The 20,822-nt window shown below is 41.7% G+C and overlaps 1 protein-coding gene across 4 annotated transcripts in view; it reads right to left on the bottom strand.

Annotated features, from left to right (window-relative positions):
* Positions 1–20,822, bottom strand: part of rnf24 (ring finger protein 24) — a 355,323-nt gene that overhangs the window by 25,371 nt on the left and 309,130 nt on the right. The window contains exon 2 of one of the 4 annotated variants that reach the window (XM_080759969.1): positions 18,144–18,158. The gene's annotated coding sequence lies outside the window, so the exon portion shown is untranslated. Of the gene's footprint in view, positions 1–14,142; positions 14,220–18,143; positions 18,874–20,822 lie in introns of those variants that run through there. The other 3 variants (XM_080759968.1, XM_080759966.1, XM_080759970.1) reach the window with 3 other exon arrangements.

The raw sequence follows: 20,822 nt of genomic DNA, 5'->3' as shown, positions 1-20,822 counted from the left end.
TCAAGCCGCACGTACACACACACACACACACACACACACACACACACACGCACAGGCGCATGCAAACACCCTCGCTCACACACACTACCCGTCTCCTCCGCCAGGAAACCTGAAGCCTATATGTACTGACATTCTGTTCTGTAAATTCTAATGTACAGATAGAGCTCAAAGATTTAGAGCCACTTCATATTCGGCAACAGTTGTCCACAAACTAATAAAACAACGTAGAGCAGGGACGTGCACACATAGACATTAAAGGGGGCTTCAGCCTCTGCCCTTGTATCTATCTGTAAAACAACTGCCCTCTCCAGAGTCCAGACCACGAATGCAGCATTTACTATGGTGGAAGAAATACAAATGCCACTCTTTTCCATGCCACGCAGGAAGGCAGCGTTCAGGAAAATAGCTTTTTTCCCGAAGTCTCCTGAACTTGAACACACCATTTTGCGCTGAACAAATTTGTTTTGAAATCCATGTCGTTACACCGCATCTCCAGTAGATACAGTGCTGGGTTGCGCCCCGAAAATAGCTGATCTACAAGCTCTCAACGCGCCGCAGCGCAACAAGTTGTGAGCTTGTAGATCTGCTATTTTCACTATTTTTGTTCAAAACTGACCCTCTTATGAGACTTCAGCCCCTGCCTCTCTAACACTCCCTGCACGTCCCTGACCTAGCTAGAGTAAGTAAAGAAATAAATAAAATAAAAAAGCACTTTGTTGCAATACAACTCAGATCAGGCTACATCACTAAGCAGTGTCAATAAGTGGTCAGTGGTCACATTTTTTTAAACCAAAACATTCAAAATGTATTGTGATTTATAATAATAATAATAAAATATCCATATACACACTTAACTAAATAAAACTCAAATCTCAGCCTGCCTCCATTGTTTAGCATAGTTGCAGTTTCTATTAAATAAAGAAATACCCTATTCTGATACTGCCATTATATCCAATTACAAAGGATCACAGGAATATTATTGCAAATAAAGACCAGGTGAAACCACAGCTTGTGTTTGTGTGCAGGCCAGCGCCCTGGTCTACAGTAACAATATATAAATATTAGACGTCACAGCTACTGCCTCGCTCAGACTACTGCTACCCACATCCAATTCAAAACACTGGTGATGACCTACAATACAACTCAATCAAGGGCAATGCATCAGGGACAGTTCAACTTCAACACATGGACTGGGGCCGGGAGGCCAACCTGTGACCATCTCCCCTTTACCCACTAAGCTACAGCCGCCCCATGACTCTCACAGTACGTCGCTCTAAATATATTTTCGAGCTACGTTGCTCCGCCCACTTTCGACCATCGCCTGCTATTGCCGGTAGCCGCCGAGTCCCATAGACAAATAATGCACTTCCGGAAAATTTGTCTGGCTGTCGCCCGCTGTTAAAACGTACTGTTATCTTCCTCCTGGCTCCCAAGTTGTGTCCCTCTCCCCAAACACACTGCAGACTCCGGACTCACTCCCCCTATCCACTGCAGTCCGTGAACTCTGATAGCCAAGTTAAAAAATAAATGTGTGTGTGTGTGTGTGTGTGTGTGTGTGTGTGTGCGTGTGTGTGTGTGTGTGTGTGCAACTGTGCATGTACATATTTCATTGTTATACAGTATAGGGATGACCATTCTGAATTATGTTAATAAACTAAACATATGCTTCCTGTAAGGCAGCACCACATGGGCAGCCAGCAATCATGAAGCTTTTGTAGCTTTGAAATGTGGTGGATGCCTCCAGGCAACTACCGTTGCACCAAAACATGAATTAATAAATCTAAAATCTAAATAAATTAACTGTTAACCATTAATATAAACATATCCTAACTGTTCCCAGTTAAACGGTTAACCATGAACGTCCCTAGTCTCCATATGGCCTGGCTCAGGTTAAACCCTTTGTAAAACATGAACACAATACATAAAGAGAATGAATGCCATTTTGACAACACATTTTGCTAGCTCTGACTAATGTTACACTCTCTGCTAGCACGTGTTGTTTGTGCCTGAAGTGTAAATGATCATCATGAATTCCATGATATTCTGATATCGGTATAGTATAGGCTTGTGTGTCGCCGACACCTGATCTAGCATTTGTATCTGAGGCATTTCTGATGCTGGTATCAGTATCAGAACAACTCTACTGTAAACTCACATAATTATTCAGATTCTCACTCTACCTCACCCCCTATCTCCTTTGCTTGTATCAATATTCTTGTTGCCTTCTTATAGATGGTAATTACGGTGCAGCAGGTGTTGGTTACTTGTTCACACAGACACTGTTAGCTTACAAATTGTTGTTATTCAGATAACATGTTGTTTAGACAGATGCTAGGTGTGATGTTTATCGTTTACCTGGTATAGGGTGACCATATTTAGCCTCTCAAACCAGGACCCATTTTGACCTGAGATCAGATTCTAAAAATGTCTTCTACATCCTGACAGTTTTCTGTCAGTCATTCTTAGATTTTTCAAAAATAGCAGACCTACAAGCTCGTAGCTTGAGCTTGTAGATCTGCTATTTTTCAATAACTAAAGCATAACATAATGGTAACACCAAAAGGGGTTCCCGCCCAAAAAATTCATGCATGTGCCATGTGCACATACACGCCATAGGCATTGCATGCAACCACTGACAGACGAACAACTATTATTATTTGAATACTGGCGAAAATCAGGACAATGTTGTGGAGAATGTTGAAAAACGGGTTATATTTAGAATATTTGTTGGGACTCGGGACACACAGCTTGAAATCAGGAGAATCCCAGCCAAACTGGGACAGCTGGTCTGTGGTCACCCCAACCTGGTATCCTAGTTACTTTGTGGCACTTCATTGTTTTCTTTGTACTACTGCTTTTACCCTGATATTTGCTGACTAGGGTTCATGCCATTTAGATTTATGACAGACCTTGCACAGTCGCTCTTGATAAAAGTATCTGCTACTTGCCTACATTTTAAATATTTTAGTTTGATTCCACTCTTTGCATGTTTAATCATATAGCTGGAACTCTTATCCACAGTGACTTACTGAGTGAGCAGGTACACTTCGGACAGCACATATGGATGAACACCATGATTGTATTGCAATAACATGGTTACAGATCTCATCCCTGTAACAGCACTCTCTCTAATCACTACTAGGCCATCAAGGCAGCTCTAAGCATTTTACCTGTATTTTAAAACAGGCCTTCAGCAGCAGCCTACACTCTACATTACCGTTCTGCTTTGGCCAAGGCTTAGCTTTGCGCTTACTGAAGCTCTACAGTTTCATGCATTGCTGTGCATAGTACCTCTATGAACTAGACATGCTTTGATGCTTACGTTCTCTGTCCTCTTCAACCAGCCAGAGCCAGATATTCTTGTTGAACAAGGAGCTGGCAGTGCCATGTTATGTTACATCATCTGGTGGGCATAAACAGCTGCTGGATGACCTCCAAATAAAAAGGGAGGCATTACTCAGATACGATCATTCTCTCTATAAAGGCTCTATTATGACTTTATCATAGTGGGAGGGCTGCCAGGGTTATAGTAATCAGGAGCACGGGAAGTGGTCTGGGTTTATGACCAGGATGAGGTGTCTCATTATTGCTCAGGTGTTATTATGGCCAAGGTAATGTGTGTATACTGTGATTATTTTACCTTGATATCACTGATAATAACAGTGTTTTGTGGTTGTAAAGCTATTTTGGTCCACGTTTATGTCCATGGATGACAAAGCCTTTACAGCAGGGTGATTCTCAGTTTGTTATAACTAGTTCATGCTGGTGTTGTTCTACTTTGGGGGTGGCCCGCCTGGGAAGCCAGAGGCCCTGGTTGTCCCAGGTTCGATTCCAGGCCTGGCCGGCAATGTGTTGACTGTTGATGTGTGTCCCTGAGCAAGACTCTTGTAGTTATAGGATGTGCAGGTGACAAATGTCACGTATGTGCAAATATACAGTGACCAAAAAAAACAACATTGTATGAATTGTGCATAATTTATTTGATTATAATAATATAATGTAATCTGAGATGGATGCTGCAAGACCTTTATTTGTGTTTAGTTCACAAGTAGAACCCTCCCACCCAAAGTATACAAGATTTAACAAGAAATCAGTTGAATATGGAGTCGAGAGCGTTCGTGCAGTACAGCAGAACTTTGTGTATAATCCATATTCACAATTTTAGATTCAACCGTTAATAAAAGCAACCAACTCTGAACTACAACATTTTCATTCAAAGCCAATATTCAAATATTAGGATGAAAGAAATTCATTATGCTTCCCAAATCATCAAGAATAATGATTGTGCCAACCTTGACAACCCTTCGATTTGCTCCCTAAATCAAAGTAACTACTAACAATGATTAATGATCAGTCACAACAACAATTCAATTGTATTTACATTTCAGCCAGAATGAATACATTCCTGCTAAAGTGAATACCAGAGGACTTATGTTTCTCTTGGGAATGGTGTTGAAGAAGACTTGGGTCACCTTAGTGAGCCCCTTCATGCATTTAAAGACATCTCAGCCCCCTCCTCTCCCTGTATTTGTCCAACCCTCTGCATGAGTATCAACATTTGCTGAGCTAGATGGACGTGTTACACTACACCCAGACATCTAGAAACCATAGCCCTTTGCTTGCAGTAAACAACCCAACTGGCACAGAAAATACATCCGAGCTTTCTCTCAGACACCCGAAACAGCCTTCAACTGGAACTATGACTGCAATGTCAAAATACGCAAAATAAAAGGTGTGAAAAACCATAGCCCTTATTCAAGCCCCAACTCACCTAGTCCAACATGTATATATGTGATGTTACCCAGGTACCACATGGAATTCCACCTGAATGAATACTTGATTATTATAATTTTATTTATTTTTAATGGAGGAAAGAATTACCTTAATCAGGGCTTTTAGGCATTGCTTCTAATGACTTCCAAATGGCTTTATTTCACCTCCCTGGTTACTATTCAAACTCTGCCCAGCAGGATGTGTCACAATCAACAGTCATCTCTACAGGAGACCCAGGATGTAGAGAGATAGGTTGTGGGACTGATTGCCTGGTGGGGAAGGTCATTCACAGAGACAAAAAGGGAATTTCTAATAGCTGAAGGGATCAATGATCATTGCTGAGTCCGACTGTGCCCTTCAAAATGTTCAATCCCATTCTAAAAAGAATCAAACAAATGGGCCGCAAAATGTTCTGATGATGAAGTTCAACTGTGTGAAGGCCAATAAATGTGTATTACACATTATTGATGGATGTGGGCAGAGAGCTGCATTTTGTGCCAATATGATATGATATAAACATATGTTTATTGATTTTCTTTACAGTACAAAGAAGTAATTTCAAAACAATTGACATATATTTCCCTCACATCCCCATGGCAGCACAAATACAAACTAAATCTTATCAGGAAATGTTTTGACAACAATAAATACAGAACAAAAATAAATAAATAATAATAACAAAAATAAAAATAAAACGAAAATAAAGCGGACCACCATGTTAAGGCTTTGCTTCCACAATTTAATGTCAAGCTCAGTGTCAATGTTACAGGAACAAAACTCACTTGTAAAACCCAGAGCTACATTCATTACAGAGTCACCTTTTTGTGAGGGGTATAATGTTATTCATTTATGTATTTGCCCATATAGAAAGAGATTAATTTATGCTCATGCATGCGCAGAACAATGCAATCAGCTGATTGTCAGCTGTAGTCTGTGAGGGACTTTTAAACATGAGATGTTACCTGACATCATCTGATCTCCTGAGTCCTGACGTGGTCAGGACAATACAGCTTGGTCTGTAAAGGCCATTATGGAAGTGCTCTACTCATTGAGCCAAAATAATGAGCCTTGGTGATGTAATTTTTGCCTGCAGAGCGAACTCACCATTAGGATCACGGTGAAATAGGCCAACTAAATACACTATCGATCAAACTGAGGAAAAGCAGAACACAACTCCATCATTGTCATGTTAGGAGAGCACCATAAAGTGTAAAAGGCAGGAGATCACCCAAGGAAAGTCCCAAGAATCAGCCTAATCAATAGCCATGGCCTATAGAGCATGTACTTTATCTACACGTCTGTCCCAGTTTGAGACTCAAAGGCCCACTCAGCATGCGCAGCACAACAGAGCAGCGTGGTAATTACAAATAAGACTTTAGGGGATAAAAATGTAATGTACAGTGAAGAAACCTAAACAAAGCTAAATGGGACGTCATAACCTTTGATTACATAATACATAATATAGATACTGTATGCATACGGTAAACTTGGTTAAGCTACATGTACACTGAATGAACAGAATGAACATTATTTGTGCACTAAACTGATGGAGCGTTATTTCATCCACTGCTCCTCGTCCCACGACTTCTTCAATCTCTCTCTCTCTCTCTCTCTCTCAATTTTCTGATGTTCACACCCTATTACATAATCAACCAGTGTGGCTGAGTGCAGCGAGTGCAATGCTGCATTCCTCAGAAATGACACCACCAGTGAGGAAATTGCTCTTCTCACATGGTCAACATTACAACTATTTCCTCTTTGTAAATGTAAACAAAAGACACAAAAAATCTAACTGTTTTCATGTCCTGTGTGAGAGATGAACAGGCCAGCTGTAAAATGTTCCACCAGCTTAATTACACAGTAAAACCATTGGTTGGTCAACTAGGAAAAAACGGGCCCAAATAATTTCTGGTTATAGCATTTTTACAGATGAAAGTTTAATATGTATACAGTGTATGCTTCATGCTAGCCTTAATTGTCATTAATTGGTTCTCCCTGGGCACACTTTTATAGTCTGCACTGCAGTCCTCTGCATCCATTTCTTCTGTGGACTGTGAGCGATTCCATTCACAACAAGTTGTGAAGTTCCATTCACGCACAAGTAGGGTGTGCAAGGCTGGGTGTGTAAGGCATCTGAACAGAGTGCATTTCTAGTTCTCACTGTGCAAATGAGGCAAAGGCTCAATGTTCTTTATAGTATGAGTCAACAAATGTATAGAGGTAGGACTATTTGCTTCTAGAATGTCTAGCACACTAATACATTTGACATACTCGTACTGCCCTACAAAGGCAAGTGCCATTTATGGCTACTAGACTGGTGGGCACCGGTCTACTCAGGAACCATGCATCTTCATGCTCAACTGGGGGATGCCAAGGTATTCCCAGGCCAGCATGCATGCTGGCCTGGGAATACCTTGGTATCCCCCAGTTAGAGCTGGCTAATGTGATCAGGGAAAAGTAAGTCTCAGATTCTCTGCTGAAACTGCTATCTCCGCGCCCTGACTCTGATTAAACAGACTATGATAGCTGGCTGGATGGAATTTGTATTTTACTTAATACATTTATTTAAATGTGTAGCCTTTAAATAAAATCCATCCTATGCTTACCAAACAGCAGACTTGTCATTAGATCACACATTCAACATATATGTCTCTCATTAAAACCTCAATGAGTCTGCCTCCTTTTCTTGTGGAGCAACCAGATTGGCATGCACATGGACTCACTAAGCACACCTTTAATACCAAGAGTACAGACATAATATAAGGCACAAACTTCAGCTCTATGGATGCTGCTTAGTGCTTTTCTCTGACATCTGACAGAGTAACCCAGTAGCACATGGCCTTGGTATTGACATAGGGCCTGAAACTGAACTCTCCTCCAAACCTACAAGCCCAGCCCACTGCACAATAGAGCCAAGTGAACCCTTAAGCCCTAACCACACCAAAGGGTCAAGACTGAAGATGGTTTTAGCGTTGTCCCTGCTGTGTGATATGTCTTGTTGCACGTTGACCCACGTTGACCCTAGTGATTCAACGCATGTAATTCAATGGCCCAAACCACACCAAAGGGTCAAGACGGTTTTAGCGTTAACTCCTTGCAACCGTTTGGACCCAAGGAGTTACATGGTGACCCTTTGGTGTGGTTAGGGCTTTAGAAAGATCAGCCCTCTCTGAATCATTCCAGTAGTCTTCCATTTGCACCGGGAGGACCTTGAAGCAACCCAGTATAATTTAAGACATGACCTATTTCCAAAATGTCAATGAGGAAATATTAAAGTAACAAAATATAGTATTTTTGAGTGGTGCCAAAATGCTCCAATGAGTGACAGAGTGTCTGTATATTTGTAGTACGGCTGCAATACCGCTGGGTGACCTACCTTCAAGTGGCACTGTTGAGCAGCCTTAAACCTCTTAAACCCCAGGGGGGTCCAGGAGGGAAAATCAAAAATATTGGAGTTGGAACCTGAGACCTTGACCAGCCCCATTTACTCGCTGATAGCTGTTCATGAGGTGGACAGCCAAACTAACTATATGCTTGTATTTGGTTTTTTAACAAATATAAGCTTATATTCTTTAATTTGTCTTTCATACATTATTCCAGTTATAATGTGGGGATATCTATTGCTATGACGTCCCAAGGGAGTTTAATTGTTTTGTTGGAAGGGGCAGGGGTTTTTGTTGTTTAGCACTACCACTATTTCCAGACTCACATTATAATTTTCATCTGAGTTTGAGCATATACTGTATATGCGGAATTAGCATTGGAATACAATGGCTGTTGCTGTCCCTATTTACACAGAGATGCAACAAGCAGAGAGGGGAGACGGCTGGTCTGCTTGTGCCAACAATAATTTTTCATTATTACATTTTAACGATATGGCAACAATGATGAATCCAAACCATATGGTCTGCGGTACTAGTGACCAATTCAACGAGGATTATTACTGCTAGGCAAAGACAAAATGGGAAAGAAAAAAGCATCTTCTCCTAAAGACAAATTTAATTCAAAATGGAGATACATGCATACAGGACAGGCTGTATCCAGAGTTGCAGCATAAATCTTTCAAAGGTAGTATATTATTTGTTGTCTGTGTGTGTATTTATTTGTTTTATATTACAATCAATGCAACACTTTTTCAAAATTGAATAGTGACCACTGTTTTTACAGATACATGTAGAAATGGCTTCAATTACGAATTACATCAACGTTGTACATGAATTAGTTCACTCCAGGATCACAGGTATACTTTATTGGTGTTTCTGCAACTTTGAGCATGCCCTATATCTCAGTGATACCAGTAGAGCTATGCAGCATGCTGTCTGTTTACATTTTTCTCAAGCCAGATAACATGTGACCATGACATCCCAAACAAAACATATTGAACTGTTGTCATCTGCGCACCGCAGCCCTGCAGGGACCTCTAGGCCTCACTGTTAATCAATACCGACTACGCCAGCCAGCAATCAATAAATCACGTGGAAGCATGGTGACCTATGAACCGGAGGTTACATTTCATACAGGTCATTCACAAATTGCTCCATCAGTCAAAGGAGACAGCCAAAGGGTAATGGGTCATTAGGTTCTTTCTATGGACACAAACAGCCTTGGCAGTGGTGAATAGAAATTCCTTCAGAACATTTAACCTGCAAAGATGAGAGATAAGACAAAATACTGATAGGCTATCAATAAAAGAGACAAACAGCTGTGACCGTCCATGGTCAAATGTTGAAGACACCTCTGGAGTCTTTGGCTGACCTTGGACCAATTTCCACCAGCGCATACCTCCTGTGCCTCTCCAACACTATCTCTTTTAACCTTTACGTACACTATATCTGATTGTGACAATAAAATAGAGTGAATTACACACATCACTCTTTCAGTAGAAACTGTAAATTACTATAAACTAGCTCCTATAGGTCTACCTACTAGCCCTATGTCACCAGGACCACTACCCCAAACTAAAGCCTTGCCTTGACCCAAATGGTTTTATTTTTTTAACCCCCTCCCCTGTGTCTGTGTCAGACTCTCTCACACACACACACACACACACACACACACACAATTTTTGTAGGCCTACACAATCTACTAATCTCAACTAGATTCGGACCGGACCGGAAGCAGCAGCAGTGTGTGACCCCCAAAATATTTTAGTATGTAAACAAACATGGCAGTGACAATACAGCAAAAAGTGAAGTGAAACGGGCTCGTCGTTCAATTGTATGGCTGTATGTCACAGAAGATGCGGTGCAGTGGAAAACCACTGGCGTGGTGGGTACATAACGAAACGTTTCCCCGGGCCCCGGTCTCGACAAGCTCTCTGCCAGGTAGCCAAGCTACCTGGCTAATTGCTATTCCAGCCACCAGTAATCCAAGCGAACGTGTCTTTTCCCTGGCAGGGAACAGTCACCCAACAGCAGAGAGCTCTAGGACTCAGAGCAGCAGTCGTACCCAGACAGAGAGCTCTATAGTAGGCCATACATGGCCAACTTGTGTGCAAGGCGCAAGTTGGAGAATAAGAGTGCATTTCTAGTTACTATTTATTTTCGTCTGATGTTCAGAAACTGATGTAGCACTACATTGTGTGGGATGCTGTAGAACGCTTGAACTTGTGTGCATTTTAAAAAACTATTTTCAATGTAACCTAAAGAACTCCTCTCTGCGTCTTTATTACATAATAGGTAGGTAAACAACTAGTCGACTCGACTACCGATGGGTCAAATTAGTCGTGAAAGCCATAACACACACAACACACACACACACACACACACACACACCCCTGGTGAAATAGATGATTGTCTTTCACAATAACTAATTAGCCGTGTTAAGTTCAGCTTACTTGTGGAAATCCCACCACTCATGAAACAAAGGCAACCATCTGAATCTGAAATGGAAATTTCCACTGGCAGCTGTGGCCGGCCGGGAGATTTGCACATCTGAAACTTAATATGCCAAAGGGCAAAAACAAACCCCTGGGCCTCCACTCAGAGGCAGGGAGCAGAGCACAAGGATTCTTCAAAATGCGTTGTCTGAAAGTGCCACCGCCCACATTCATCTGATGATGGTTTATTGACCTTGTCTGGTATAGATTTAAATAACATTACAAGTTTACATATGACTGTAATGGTCATCCCTGGATATTATGCATGTTTACCAAACCTACACATTTCTTCTAAAAAAATAATCTACGTTTGGTTGGAAGGTGAGTGATGCAATTACTTTAAATTGCAAACCGTTCCAACATCCAAGTCTATGATTTTTAGCTGAGTTATTAAGCTAAAGTATGTTTTCATAACAGACGGGACTCACGGGAGAGATTAGCCAGTCAGAGTTGTAAAGCATAAGCCTGACCTACAGCTGAGATTTTGAACAGGAGATGTAGGGAGGTTGATAGTGTTAAATAGGAATCCCATCAGTTTCGGGGAAAACAACAGCAGGCGCCCAACACCCTCCTGGGCCCGGCAATGTTTTGAAGACAATAATTATAAAGAAAAAAGTCTTGTTTTTCCAGAGTTCTGCCAAGTTCTAGAATAAGTAGGTCAGTGGAACTATAACTGTAATTATGGAGGGAGATGTGTATAAGGAATGCGGTACTACAGTAAAGCTTGCAGGGTCAATCTTGTGACATGAATTGCTCATAATATAACTCAAAATTGGTGTATGAGCTCGCTGGCATTAGCTTCACAATGTTCACATGCCACTGTAAATATTATTATCTTTTTTCTTTTAGTGGTGCAACCACTCCAAGGAACAGTAATGTCCCTATGTCCCAACCTATGTGACTATGTGACTATGTTTAGAGTACCAGTAGGGGCAAAAGTGGCGCTGTTGTGACAGAAACAGAGAGAGAGAGAGATAGTGTTGCACTGTTGCCTGCTAATGAGAGAGAGAAAGAGGGGGGGGGGGCACCACTCAGTTCACACGGGTGTGATTTTTTTCTTAAATTTTGATCCCACGATTTTTGTAACCCAGTGTCAATTGTCTACTCTAGTGTAATCCTGTGCACTATACACTATTACACTCCCTCTGCCAACCTGGGGAGAGCTTCCTTCCATTCCATGCATGAGGAATCCAAGCCGCTTCTTTTCACCTGACCGGGGGGAATTTCCCCGGTTTGATGTAGCATGTGGAAGGAACACGCGTTATTCTAACCAGTTCCTTTCCCCTCCATCAGGCGCCTCAGCTAGCCAGGAGGAGGCAGTTTAGAGAATAGAGACCAGGATTACTGCATGTTTTTTGTGAGGGTATCTACCCTAGGGGACACAAGGAGAACATGCAACCTCAACACAGAAAGGCACCTTCTATCTGTGAGGTGACCAACTGCACCCTGTAACTATTATTATCAATGTCTTGCAATTTAGGCATTTGGTAAACGCTACTTATATCTAATTAATTGCACAAATTGCAGCAACCATTTGATCCTGTAGGTTTACATTCAATCACTTGCAAAGGATCAGACCATTTCTCAAGGAGTCTACTCTACAACTCCTTATCCTTCGGTGTTATCATGAATTGTTTTAAAACTGTATATTTTGATCATTTATATTTTGTATCGTATTTTATTGTTTGTCCAGTTGTTTGGGTGTTGAATGTTTTATGGACCACAATGGAAACGAGCCTTTGGCTTTTTTGTGTCTCATGCACTAAAATATTCAATCAAAGGCCTCTCCAGGCTTGACTATTGAAACTCTGTCCTTATTTGCGTCCTGGTATGCTCACTGAAGCCCCTTGAAATGATCGTGAAATGCAGCACGCCTGGTTGCTGCCCGCACCCAGTACAAAACACTGGTCATTGGCCTACAAGGCAGAGTAGGCACCTTGCTTCAGTACTTCATCCAATGAATACAAGAACGCTCGCCCCAAAGCACGCTTGCAACCAGGTAGTCTTACACATAACCTCAGTAAAACTAAACTATGCCTAAACCTACGGTAATCTAATTCCTAAACGTAACCTCTGTAAAACTATGCCTAACCTAACCTTGTTTCCTAATTTTAACCTCAGTAAAACCAACAATACAAGAACTGCTCTGTGAAGAAAACATCCAACACCACACCCATTACGCTCACTTAGATAGCTAAGACCTAAAACACCCTGGGGTCAATATAGAATTCTCATTTTCAACCCGAGCCTCACAGGACTCAAAATGCATGTAAATTGGTCTTCTTATTTTGTGGTTTACATTACAGTGCAATATTCATTGTTCTTTTGAGACTCGGGTATGACTTGGTCTTCAACTCACTCAGGTCAATTGGGGTCAGGTTTTAATGTTCAGGCCTGTTGAGGTGTGAAATAAACTTCCCCTTGCAGTCAGAATGGCATAGTCACTCTTCATTTCCCACTGCAGTCTGAAAACTCATCTCAACTAGGTATGTAACAATACCAAAAACTCATGATAGGATCATATCACAATAACAACTCCACAATACGATATCTTAGAGAGAAAAGACAATCTCTAGGTAGGACACAATTTCCATCACCCATCTGTGGTTAATGAGATTCATAAGAAGACTAACAATCAATAAGGTTGAAATTGAACAAGTATATGAACAGAAATTCTTGGAGTTGTAACCACATACACATATACAACAAAAATATAACTCTCTTTACATACTGTACTGCTCCTTCATACTTAACCTACTGTGTGGAAATATGGGGGAACACATGCTACAAAAAAAGCCAAAGTGATTATCTTGCACCAACCAACTCATGAATACAAAAACTCTTAAACTAGATGATCTAGTGCAGAGGTTCCCAACCACTGGTATGTGTACCTGTGCTGGTACACTGGACATGTCCCACTGGTACGCGAGAAGGGAGTCCTAAGTTTTCCCAACCGTGAATCTATAACCGTGCATCACCAGGATCAATGATATGGTCAATGATAATGATATAACATTATGTTGTGATATAATAATATAGCATCGGGTAGGCTACTTTAGGCCAGTCAACTGTCTTCCGTGTTTTGGTACGATGATGCGTGACAACGGAGCAAAATAACTCATGGAATTGACTAGTTTGCCCATAATAAGGTAAGAAAACAACCCAAACCTCTCAAAAAGTGGTCTTACCCTTTAACTCCTGGGGTCAAAAAACGTTTCGTTTCGTTTTTGGAATCAGAATTCCAGAATAGAGCAGGGCCTTCTGCCAATCATAATCGAGCAGGGACGGGCCTTGGTGTGTGTCGGGTGTACCCCAACTGTAGTGCGTGCATGTGCACATCTTGTTACCCGGGCCGACCGGGGGGTTTTCCAAATCACCCAAATCACTGAATGCTTAAGTATCCATACTTCTAACCATAAATCTAAATTGGCCAACTTCAATACATCAATACAACTTCATACAATGAAAAGAAACGTTCTTGTAATTTTTACCTTGATCACCACCCACACACAATCTGGCTATGAGTCAAGAAATCCCGAAATCAATTCCTCGTCCCACCTCCTCCTGCTCGATTCCCTCATTCTTCAGGGAAGTCGGACAGTAACACAAGCTGGTACAAACAAGACAGAATGACATGTGCAGCTGTCTCTCATATTTCTCTCTTGTCTTCATCCTGCCCTGTGCTATACTTTTATTCAGGCCTCTTTCTGCCGTAACTCCTCCCTGCCCCGTCACTTCATAAACAACTGTGACTGTCTGACACAAACCTTCTTGTTATTGGTCTTTTTTCCACCAACATGCATGTTCACACATGACAGCAGTAGATAACATAAGATAATTTAAGAAGGCTAAATAAAAGGTTAATTATGCTTGTCACAGAGATGGTAATTCGGGCTACAGTAGAATATGGCATAGTACTTCAAGTCATAAACTATGTTACAGTATGTTGAGTATGAGACCTGAGAACTGCCTGAGCATTACTTCCCACTTTTGGGCTGAGAAACAGGACCCATGGCCTGTAAAGAACAGGGGCACTGCAGCTAAATAAATCCCCATGTCATGTGAGAGTGAGCTAGTCACAGCATGAAAACAACTAGGCATTTCTCAGTTAAGGCACATGGCCCCAGCTCACACACAACTCATATCAGTGCCTGGGGTTATCAAGCACTGACATATCGGGATCAATGACTAGTCTAACTAGAAGAATACGTGTCATGAACTGAATAGGTTCAAGTGCATGACATGTGGCCCAGGGTATTATTATTTGCTGAGAGGGGGGGGTAGTAGTAAGTAGTAAGTACATGCCAATTCAACAAATATATGCTATATTATCCAATTATTGTTTAACATATTATCTTCAAAGAGATGACAGTGTAAAAAGCTTTCTTTCTTTCTTTTGTTCCTAATCTAAACTAGCCAAGCAAATGTTATAGTTAAGATTGCATTTTCTAAAATAAAATAAATTAAAAGTATCAAGACATCTATTGATATTATTGGTGTTGTGTGTTGTACTAGTTTGTTTTCTCCTCTGATTTCTCCCACTATCAGCTATCTCATTGTTGTCATCTGCACATCCACAACTCACATCAGTCTCCTAAAAATGAAAGTTCCTGGCATACTGGCATATATTACTAACGCATACTAGCCTTCTTGTAGTGCAAAATCACTACAACAGTTAGTTCTGTAAATGTTGTTGTGCTACAGACTCATGGTTAAAGGTGCCGGGAGGCCACACACTGTCCTTCTGTTTGAGGTAGTTTAATCAGGATTTTTGTTGTCATTTTTCTTTTTCTTTTTACAAATTATTTCCTTTACCATCACTTGTGGTCCTTTCTCTCTCCCCATTCCACCATTCCTTGCTCTGTCTGTCTTGATTGTCTTGGCTGTGTAGTGTACTGTAAATAGCTTCACTTCACTGTTATCCTCACACATGCACTTCATAATTACATAACACTGTTGGCAACTTGGCATACTTGACTATTGTGACCTGTAGCCTACGTCTTACAACATTTTGCTGGTGTTGTATGACCTCCGCTCAAGGCTATGGTTGATTTCTTTAATGTATTTTAACTGAAGCCACTCTTTTCTTGGGGGCATTTTCAATTACTCAAAGGAAGTGAGTATATAAGAGTTTGTCAATGGCCTAAAAGACATATAGCATTACAAAAGCCTTGAGCAATAAGGCTTTACTATAGTTTAACTGCCCTACAAAAATACAGAACAGTTTAGCTGAATAGCATTTCCCATTCAATCCCACCTACCTGCATTCATGGCATGTTATACATAAGTGTGGAGGGAGGTAGGGCCCGCACACCGTTCTTAGGCAAAGGAATGACTTTATTAAGGACCTTAATAAAGTAAATCCTCCTTCCATGATTTCCTTATAGCCTTGAACCCACTGTCGAGGTGCGTGTAAATAGGAATAGGTATGCTCTGATGTTATACATGAGCCCCATCACTATTAGCCTTGGCTTGGCCATTTTGAATTTCAAATTTCAATTATTGGTTCATTAAGGGTTTACAACTTTGGAAAAAAAGAAAATAAAAAAAGAAAATCTATGTTTTAAAAATAAAACCTATATGAGCTATAGTTCTAATAGCTTTAGATAATACACACATCAACAATGTTATAATCATATCACACAATCTTCAATCATGTAACATTCACCAAAATTATTTTTATTTTCTTCTTAACATTACATAATGGGAATTAATGTCATAAGGAACTCACTGAACTTTAACGTTTGGCAAAGAGCACCGTTTCAGAGCTAAGACTTTGGATGCTGAGGTCATCATCCTATAGAGAAACCCCTTTCATCAGAGCATGGTGTTACTATACTCACTGACACTGGTTCTTAAGAAGTACTGTCAACCTCTTCACTTCTTAGTTCTCCTTACAGCATAGATAACTGACATCTTTGTACATTGCACAGAATAGCTGCACCCGCCCTGACCACTATACTTCTTTTTTTTTAATATATATATTTTTTATCCCACGATTTTGTAACCCATTTTTCACCCCTGTGTCAATCATCTAATGTGATCCTGGGCTCTACACACCCTCCGCCAACCTGGGGAGAGCAACGGACTTAACTCATGCTTCCTTCATGCTTGAGTGTCCAAGTTGCTCCTTTACACCTGATAGGGGGGAGTTTCCCTGGTTGGACGTAGCGCATGGAAGGAACACGTTATTCCAACCAGTTCCTTTCCCCTCCATCAGGCGCCCCGGCTGGCCAGGGGGAGGCAGTTTAGAGACCAGGATTACTGCATGTTTTTGTGAGGGTACCTACCCTAGGGGACACGGGGAGAACATGCAAACTCCACACAGAAAGGCCCTTTCGCCAACCCCGCTTACACGCCGCCAGCACCCACGCCGCCCCAAGCGGGAATCGAACCCAGGACCTTCTAGCTGTGAGGCGACAGCACTACCAACCACTATACTTCTTAATAGCGTTTCTCCATTGGGGGAAACTTACAGAGTTCAAGTAGGTGACAGTGAGTGGCTCAGGTGGTAGAACGGCCAGTTTGAGAATCGGTTCCCGGTTCAAATGCACCCCCTGGGTTAGAGTCGAAGTGTCCGTGAGCATGACAATAATTGACCTCTAACTGCTCCAGATGAGCATTCCAACTGTGTGTGTGTTTTTGTGTGTGTGTGTGTGTGTGTGTGTGTGTGTGTGTGTGTGTGTGTGTGTGTGTGTGTGTGTGTTGTGTATGTATTTGAAGGCCCTTTGGATAAAGGGACTATACCGTGCAGCATTTACAGTTAACTGGCACTTCATTTGTGCCAGATATGAACTGCATGACTCACTTCTATCAAAACTCATCCAAGATCACTTTATTCACAGAGCCAGGTAGAGCTAATGATGATGTAATGGTGACCTTGGCACGCACACGAACATGCTGACACACAAAAATCTCACATGCAGGGCAATGAGACAGTGCTGAACAGTTCAATTATAGATAAAAGATACAACTTTACAACTTTACGGAAACATTGTTGCAAGAGCAAGAGGATGCTGTGTATTTACTATTTAGCCTCCCAAACAACCATACGTTTTGTGTGTGTGTGTGTGTGTGTGTGTGTGTGTGTGTGTGTGTGTGTGACTATCGTCATCATCAGGTATAACTCACAAATGGTCAATCAGTATCAGTCATCGCAGCCACAGGGTGGTTGGTTGCCTCCTCTATGGACGTCAGATACAGGTCTGGGCGTAGGCTAGCTCGCTAGCAGTTGCTTGTTACCCAGCTAGCAGAAATTGACTCACATCGTGATCATGATTTAGCCAAATACGACTTGGATTCAAGAGAAAACACTCGCATACGTTCCATTGCGCGAGTTGGTCGTAATCACGTAAATGTATTAATTGTGTCGTTAACGGTTAATGCGAGCATCAGCCATCAGAGCATCTGGCCAACTCATCAGAGTAAACGTGGCTATACATACATATGAATATGTGAGTAAAAACAGAAAAGAGGGCGAACCAACACTTACCAACCCTCAGTGGCACTGGCAATGTATAGTCTTCTCTTCTCTGCTGCTTCTCTGGAAGTGCGTTAAATGCGCTACAACGACAAGGCGCGCTGAGAAACAAAGTGATACGAACCAAACCAACTGTCCTTATTATCTCAAGGAAAAACAACCCCTGCAGCGCGACCTCATATCAGCCTCAGCCTGGGGTGTTTAGATGGAGCAGCAGGGAGGGATCTCGAACTGAGTCGTACGGGGGGTCGGTGGGTCGGAGGAGCACGCCGCGCCCCGTCTCTCACGAAGCGGACAAAACAAAGCAAATGACGCCGTTCCTACGAGAGGAATCCTCCCTTTACAACTACTTGGCGTGGATTTTCAAGTCTGGAACTGTCCGTTCGTTCGTTGTATGTTTTCTGAGTGGTTCGAATACGCAGCTGAGCAGCTCACTACGACCACCAGTCCAGTCCCACCTCCTCCTCGTCGATTCGGTCTGTACAACACACAGTGCAGATAGAAGGCAAGGCTAGCGCGTAGTAATGTTGTGGTTTACTAGTACAGGCTGTACATTAGCCTACGTTACACTGGTAGCGGTGATGCGAGCACAAAGGGGGAGGGGGATGAATGATGCTGCACATGGTAGTGCACATGGACATGGTCACGTCGCCTATTATATGGTTGCAACTTGCAACACAGCATGTGGTACTGGTACCTAACGTGTATTGGTACACACTATGACTACACAGTGCACTGCCCACACATGCATAGGCTTACTACTGCAGAGGCAATGGCATGCATATTTATCATGGATTGCTGCCCAGCAACTTCAAGTGCACCTGATCATCCGATTGCAAAGATAAACGTTATTATCACTTTATCACTAAAGCCAGGACAGGTTGGTCTACTTTCAAAAAGTAAATCTCTTTTGAGAGTTTTCGAGTGTGTATAATGATCTGTCCCATGCAGTGGCATACCAGGATGAAAGGGACAGAATAACTCACTTGTCAGTGTCAGTAAGCCTACTGGCATAAGCCAGTAAGATAGGCCTACAAGTTACAAGTAACCACAAGCTTAAACCCAGGATAAACTCATGAAGACTTTCCAATGTGGTTCTATGAGTTAGTGAATGAGTGGCATTGGAGTGGTTCTCACTTCTTCATGTACAGTATTTTAACTCCTTTGCTTCTGAACACATGACTACATTTCCTTGAGACATCGGCATGAGAAACCCACTATGTTATGGTTAGGCTATATGGGGCGTTTTGCACCCTTTTATTGGCACTCTTATTTTGACAGTGGCAGCACATTTTTGGATTGATGCTCATTGGGTTTATGTCTGAAGATATGGTTTGTTTACTATGGATTTTGTTAGGGATGGGACGATAATCGTTATTATCGTTTATCATGATAAAAAACTCTGTCACACACATACTAGTGGATTAGCTTTTGTTGAGCTGCAAATTCAGTACCACTGAATTTCTCTATACTTGATCAAAACTGACCTGTAAAGAGTAGGGATGCTGAGGGTTCAACCTATCGCGATAATATTGTTAATCGCAATTATTTTTGCCACAATAATATTCATATTCATATTGTCCCATCCCTATTTTAACATAGCCTATCTGTGTTTTAGGGAAGGTCAGTCTAGTTTTGTTTTGATATAATAAAAAGGCCTTCTGGGAATGGATCAGTTCATAAACATTTCCAGTCAGTGCAGTTTCATTTTGATTCATTTTTTAAACTCCTTTAAAACCCATTTTGGGCAGGAACCCCTTTTGGTGTTAGCATTATGTTATGCTTTAGCTATTGAAAAATAGCAGATCTACAAGCTCATAGCGTGCCACCGAGTGGCGCGCTACGAGCTTGTAGGTCTGCTATTTTTTAAAAATCGATGAACGACTGACATAGAAACATAGCTTTTTCAGAAAACTGTCAGGATTTAGAAGACATTTATAGAATCGTTCCCAGGTCAAAATGGGTTAATGGTGCAGCAGGGCCTCAGGAGGAGATGCTGTATCACGTACCCTAGGGCTATACATACTGTAGGGGTGTCACACACATCTATGAGCACTGACATCAGCACATGTGTTGATCTCCATTTCTGTGCATTTGACTGGGCCCCCATGGGCCGCAGTGACGGTTTCTGTTGTGTCCAACATCAGTGCTGATGCTGTCTGGCAAGACAAGGGCCGCTGTCCGCCCACCCATTAGGCGATTTTAATATAGGAGAGTTACTGTGCATTTCTTTTTTTTGCCTAATGACAAAAAAGAAAACCTGCTTTAACCTGATTTGAGATGGTAACTGCAGTCTTCTGCTTGTATTTATTTATTTATTTATAGTTAGTTAGTTAGTTAGTTAGTTAGTTAGTTTGGCAATAGCCTCTGTAGCCTGCTGTAAACTGTTCTTTTATTTTTGTTGTGTTGGGAATTTAAAGAACAGTCCTTGGTTTTGACACCCTTGTGACACAAGTATCACATCTCTGACTATCAAATCCTAATGTAAGAAAGTGATTGAAAGTGATCGTCTGTACAGGGCCTCAGTGATTTTGATAGAAATGTTGAAAAAGCTCTTGCTCTCTGTCTCTCCAGCTGCAGGGAGCGGCAGGGAGACGTCCCTGACCGCGGGCCCCACCATCCGGAGATGTTCTGGGATGAAAGGGGCGAAACATCAAGGAAGGATGGCTCCCAGCTGATGACCCTGACAGC

Source organism: Protomyctophum bolini (genome assembly GCF_963924005.1).
Source record: "Protomyctophum bolini genome assembly, chromosome: 3".
Lineage (NCBI taxonomy): Eukaryota > Metazoa > Chordata > Actinopteri > Myctophiformes > Myctophidae > Protomyctophum > Protomyctophum bolini.
The sequence above is the reverse complement of the archived record's forward strand: the minus strand, read 5'-3'. Positions and strand labels throughout refer to the sequence as shown.